At 42.4% G+C, this 6,000-nt stretch overlaps 1 protein-coding gene and 1 pseudogene across 1 annotated transcript in view; one reads left to right on the forward strand and one right to left on the reverse strand.

Annotated features, from left to right (window-relative positions):
• Positions 1-6,000, reverse strand: part of Gabrg3 (gamma-aminobutyric acid type A receptor gamma3 subunit) — a 644,969-nt gene that overhangs the window by 281,559 nt on the left and 357,410 nt on the right. The window lies entirely within an intron of this gene.
• The window catches only part of LOC116104088, a 24,480-nt pseudogene continuing 20,824 nt past the window's right edge, over positions 2,345-6,000 (forward strand).

Raw genomic sequence — 6,000 nt, forward strand, 5'->3', positions numbered from 1 at the left:
AGAGATGTTTTTCTTTCTCTCATAAACTTTCTTTTTAATGGCATTAATCATCCATCTTTTCCTCAGAGGAAAAAGCACTCTTGTAATTTCTTTCTAAAAATAAACAGGATTTTACACAATTCATAATTGGCAATGAAGGTATCATGTGGGAAATTCTACTAACTGTAACAGGTGAAATTGCTCAGAACCCTCCCTGTGTAAACCTATGTGTTGGTGGAGGTCCTGAGCTTATCTTTGTGTTAGTAATTAAAGGGCTTAATGATGCCAAAATAAACTGGGAGTTCTGCACCATGTGGAGCATTTTGACAAAACAGAAGAAAAATCTTGCTTCTTAATAATATCCATCTGTAACTACGGAGAGATCCATAAATCTCTTCCTCCAGTTTTTTCCCTTCTCTGAGAAAAAGAGAGGCCTGTGGTTGCTGGGCACACTAGCTTTTCTTGACTTCCAGCAAAGTCTCTCTCCCACTGTAGTTCCCTCCCATTGGCATGTTGCTTAGCACAGTTAGATAAATACCTGCGCCAAAGAAGCTGCTGGGGCCAGACTACAGCTCAGGCATCAGCCTGGCCCAGCAGCACCCTCTCAGAAAGAGGGGTGGGTGGAGGAAAAGAAGAAGAGAGAAAAGGATAGGAGAAAGGAAGGTGAGGGAGGCGTAATAGAAGAGAGATTTAAAGGTGCTGCCAATTTTCTTCATAAAATACTAATCACAGACACCTGCCAGTCAAATACTGTTGCCATCACTAATCTGAAAACGTGTAGATAAAATTAGATAAAGCCCTTTTATTTCTTCTTATCATGGGTGGAAAATAGCTGACATGTGATTTTCAGTGTTATTTCTTCAAATCTGCCATGGCCTGAGTTTCAGCAGCACTCTTCATGGTCTGTAGTCACCCTATCTCAGGGAGTTGTGTTCTTTTCATATTCCCTGGTTACCTTTGATGTGTGTGTGTGTGTGTGTGTGTGTGTGTGTGTGTGTGTGTGTGTAGCCTTGGATATCCTTAGCTACACTTTCTTCCCAGTTTCTCTGGCTTCTCTGATCCTGAAAGTCCATCATTCAGTTCATCACCATTTACCATACTATGCAATGTGCTGAACCCCAGGAGCCACAGACAGTAATTGAACAGAGTGTGGAGCGGCTTGGGACAAATTGCATCAATCATGTACAGGACATGCAGGCCAGGAAGACAGATAGATGCTTTGTGGATGAAAATCAACCAAACACAGACCAACTCCCTCAAACCTCTAAAGAGAAAACGAAAGGGGAAGGTCTATGAACAGGCCTAATGAGGATGGGGAGGAATCAAATAGGATCTAGAGGATTTTCCCAGAGTAGTGGGTACAAGGCTGTCATATAGTGAGGAGGAGTCTTTCAGTGCATGGAGAATTCTGTCAATGTGAAGAGGACTCTGCCAAAGTGGGAAGGACCCCGTCAGAATGCATAGGGCTCCATAAGAATGGGGAGCACATTGTTAGAGTGGGTATGTCCCTGTCAGAATGAGAAGGATTCTATCTTCTCTATGCCATAGAGCCCAGGAAGCAGAATGTGATCACCCACTTCCAAAATCAAAGAAGAGGAACTCAGTGTCTGGTAGCAGCTATACAGCACTATGTCAACTGCCTTAGTCAACCTACATACAGCAGACAGGGCCATTAGAACACTTGGAGGCCAAATGCTCTAGAGCAAAGGGAAAGGACATGTCAAAAGCAAATTTCAAACCTGGCCAAAATCTTTGTGACATTTATGCTCAAGAGCCATGTCTGTAGTCCCAGGTTTTTTATTTTAAAGTTCACCTGTTCTTGTGCTGAGCCTTACAATGCCTGAACACTCACTTTAGTAGCTCATGAATGTCTTTCTGTCATGTGTACTGCCTGGGGCATGCCTGGTCTGTGAATGTTAGTGCATACATCAGTGAACACTTCAGACCTGAGTGACTAAGTAAAGGTATGCTGTAAGCCCATGGTAGTTGTGAAAATGCTTGTAACCATTTTCTATATTTTGCCTTGGCCTTTATTTATCCCTCTGCTGGCTTTTCTCACAGGAAGTAATTACAACTATGAGATATAATCAACTTGTACAGTTTCATGACCCTATGTTGGGCTGCAAGAAGTAGTTTATGGAACTAGTGAATGCAGTAGCTGAAGAGTTCTACATCCGGGTTTGGAGGCAGCAGGAAGAGAGAGCCATTGGGCCTGCTGGGGGATTTTGAAACCTCAAAGCCCACCACCAGTGACATACTTCCTCCAACAAAGCCACATCTCCTAATCCTTTCAAATAGTGCCACTCCCTAAACATTCAAATATATGAACCTAAGGAGATCACTCTTAGTCACCACCATAGATACCATGACCAAGGCAACTCTTAAAAGAAGGCATTTAATTGGTAAGTGTGATTACAGTTTTAGAGTTAGTCCATCATTATGGTGGGAAGCATGGCAGCAGGTAGGCTGGCATGGTGCTAGAGAAGCATTTGAGAGCTTTGCATCCCAGTCCTCAGAGAGAAGGCAGACAGAGAGAAACTGGACCTGTTGAAGAGCTTTTGAAACCTCCAACCCCACCTCCATAGATATACTTCCTCCATCAAGGATACACCAACTTCAACAAGGCCACATCTAATCCTTCTCAAACTGTGCTACTCCCTATTAACTAAATATTTAAATTTATGAGTCTTTGGAAAGGGATGTTCCCATTCAAACCATCACAACCAATCATGAGTAGAGCATTTATAAATATTAATATACAAGTTTTTATATGGGTATAAGTTTTCATCTTTCTTATATGAATATCCAGCAGAGGACTCTGGAATCATACTTTACAGCGTATTTACACATATAAGAATCTGTCAAGGTCTTCCCCTTGGAGCTGAGTACTTTGCATTTCTAACAGCTCTGAGCTAAGTTTCTGTTACCCCACATTGCCAGCTATCTTTGCTAATGCCATTATTTTTTTTAAACTCTTTTGTAGTTAAATATAGATGGGAAGCCATAGTCACTCTGGTTTTCATTTTCATTTCTCCAGCAGATAAAGATGCTAAACATGGTTTATTGTTCATATTACCATATTTCCTTTGCTTCTACATCTTCTATTCAGGCCTTTTACTGATTTTGTTTTGAAGGTTTTGATGTTAAAACTCAACTTTTCCTCTGGAAATAAAGAAAGAAAGAAGAGCAGGTGTGCATATGTATCTCTCAGTAGGTTAAATCCTCCACAGTACTCACCATTGGAGTCACATCAGCCTCTGCTGCCCCTAAGCTCACTCAGATATAGATAAACAGTACTACTATATAGACGCTGTTTGATATGACTACTTTTTATGTGATTAGGAAAAGAGGTATACTGGCTTCATAATTGTATATTTCTCTTATTGGAACTGTTGATTTGTGTGTATTTAAATAAAAGATCAAGGTCATTTGCATCTAGCCTGGAATCTGCCCTCTAATGGAATCCATGAGGCAGTCCTTCAGGAAGGGCCTATGCTCTTCCTTCCACTAGCTCAGCTTGTATGAAGGAGCCACAATCCAGGCATGAAAAGTCAAGAAAACTGGGAGCTCTTGTCCCTATTACAGATTATACATGGATGAAGGCTACTTGTCATTCAAAGTCCACTCCTAGAGTAAGAGTGACTCTGAAAATGGGAGACAGGAAGAGGAAGGAGAGTCAAGGAAGCTGCCTTGCAGCTCTATTTTGGGCATACCAGAGCTCTTGTTGCAGTCGTCTTAGATTAAGGAAATGAGAGGAGAACAGAAAGGAGTCCTTGTCTTGGGGACCCATGATAGAGCATATAGCCTGGATTGAAGCATCATTCTCATTGAGATTTCCTAGGTTTTCCTGAATGGCATATCCTTCATTTGCTGTACCTAGATGAGATGGACAAGCTCAAGAGACTTTAAAAGTGTGCATGTAGGGATGGGGGGGCATATGCATGTATACATGCATTTCATACAAGTGTATATAAATGTATATGAGTATGTTTGTATGTAAATGTGATTGTGCATGTATTTGTGTATGACTCATAGTATACAGTATTATATAAACACTATGCAAACATTTGCTAAACTGTATTATTTAGCAACAATGACCAAGAAAATGTTTTGTTTAGTACAGATGTAACTTTTTTTCCAGAATAATTTGACACAAAGCTCCTAAGCCTGTGGATAGTAAATACACCATTAGAGAAGACCACCTGTATTCTTTGCACAGGGCAAAAAGTCTATCTTTTCCTTCCCAGCACAATTCCACTCTCTTTCAGTAATTGGATATGGAGTCTATATCTATTCCACTTTTCCTCCTTCTCTATAGATTTGGGAGTTGTAGTCAAAGCATGCAGATTAAGGAGAGCCCTGAATCCAAATTTCTGCTGTCTTTGTCTTACAGGGTTGTGAAGATTTTTTGTTCAGCTTTAGACTGTCCATAACCTTATCTCAAATCAGCACACACTCCTTAAAGTAGATAATCCTGAGTGTCAGCCGCCCATGGTGCATTTTGCTATCACTTGAATTATTATTATTTTTTTGTTAATCTATTGATTATTTTTTACACTCCATATTTTATCCCCTCCCCCTCCCATCCACCCTCTGACTGTTCCAGATCCCATACCTTCTGCCCACCCTCCTGTCTCCACATGGATGTCCCACTCCCACCCCATCTGACATCTAAATTCCCTGGGGCCTCCAGTCTCTTGAGAAATAGGTACATCATCTCTGAATGAAAACAGACCCAGAAGTCCTCTACTGTGTGTGTGTTGGGGGACTCATATCAGCTGGTGTATGCTGCCTGGTTGGTGGTCCAGTATTTGAGAGATTTTGGGGGTCCAGGTTAATTGAGACCGCTGGTCCTTCTACAGGATTGCACTTCTCTTCAGCTTCTTTCAACCTTTCCTAATTCAAACGCTGCTTCTGTCCATTGGTTAGGTGCAAATATCTGCATCTGACTCTTTCAGCTGCTTGTTGGGTCTTCCTGAGTGTGGTCATGCTAGGTCCCTTTTTGTAAGTGCTCCATAGCCTCAGTAATAGTGTCAGGCTTGGGACCTCCCCTTGAGATAGATCCCACTTAGGGCCTGTCGCTGGACCTTCTTTTCCTCAGGCTCATCTCCATTTCCATCCCTGTAATTCTTTCTGACAGGATCAATTATGGTTCAGAATTGTGACTGTGGAATGGCCCCCCTCTCCTTCATTTGATGCCCTGTCTTCCTGCTGGAGATGGACTCTATGAGTTCCCTCTCCCTACTGTTGGGCATTTCATCTAAGGTTCCTCCCTTTATCACTTGAATTCTTGCTTCAAAAGAATTCAGCACATGGTGTTCTACTTCTTAGCATAGACAGAATCTTCATATTCTGTATAGAAAGTCCCTTGGTCTCATGCCCAGGTCAATTTAAAGTAGTTACAGACATTTGGTTGAGTTCCAACACAGGTCAAGTCCAAGACTAATTTTGAGATTCGTTAGTGTGGCAGTGTATCCAGAGATCTAGGGCAGAAGGCCTGCTTCATAGCTACAGGCTGGGCTTAGTCACTGGTCCAATACATCAACTAAAGAGACAAGTGATGACAGAAGCAGAAACATACAATTTTTGTCGGTGTGGACACACTGGGATGAACAGATCAAGGGATCCAGTGACTGCTGATCTGTCATCCATGAGCTGACATAAGCCTTAGGTATAAATATAGAAAGATCTTAGCAACAGCAAAGACATCTACATAATTAAAGAGTCTAGGTCAAGGAGTGGTCTGGTTGATTATTTTCTGGGTTCTTGTTAGGCAAAATGGTCAGAAGACACAATCCTCTCAGCTTCCGAGTGACAGGGGAGGTTCAGCGTCCTCCTCTGCCCCTTCCCTGCAAGTGGAGGGTCTACCTCCAGAGAGCACATTAAGCCAGAAACCCGGGCGGGATCCGCCGTTTTCTCTCGGGTGAGGTTCTGAGACTGGAGCAGCCAGCCAGGAGGCACCTTAGGCCAGAGACCCGGGCGGGATCCGCCATTTTCTCTCGGGTGAGTTTCTGAGACCTG

This window comes from Mastomys coucha, unplaced genomic scaffold, assembly GCF_008632895.1.
Source record: "Mastomys coucha isolate ucsf_1 unplaced genomic scaffold, UCSF_Mcou_1 pScaffold21, whole genome shotgun sequence".
In the NCBI taxonomy this organism is placed as follows: Eukaryota; Metazoa; Chordata; class Mammalia; order Rodentia; family Muridae; genus Mastomys; species Mastomys coucha.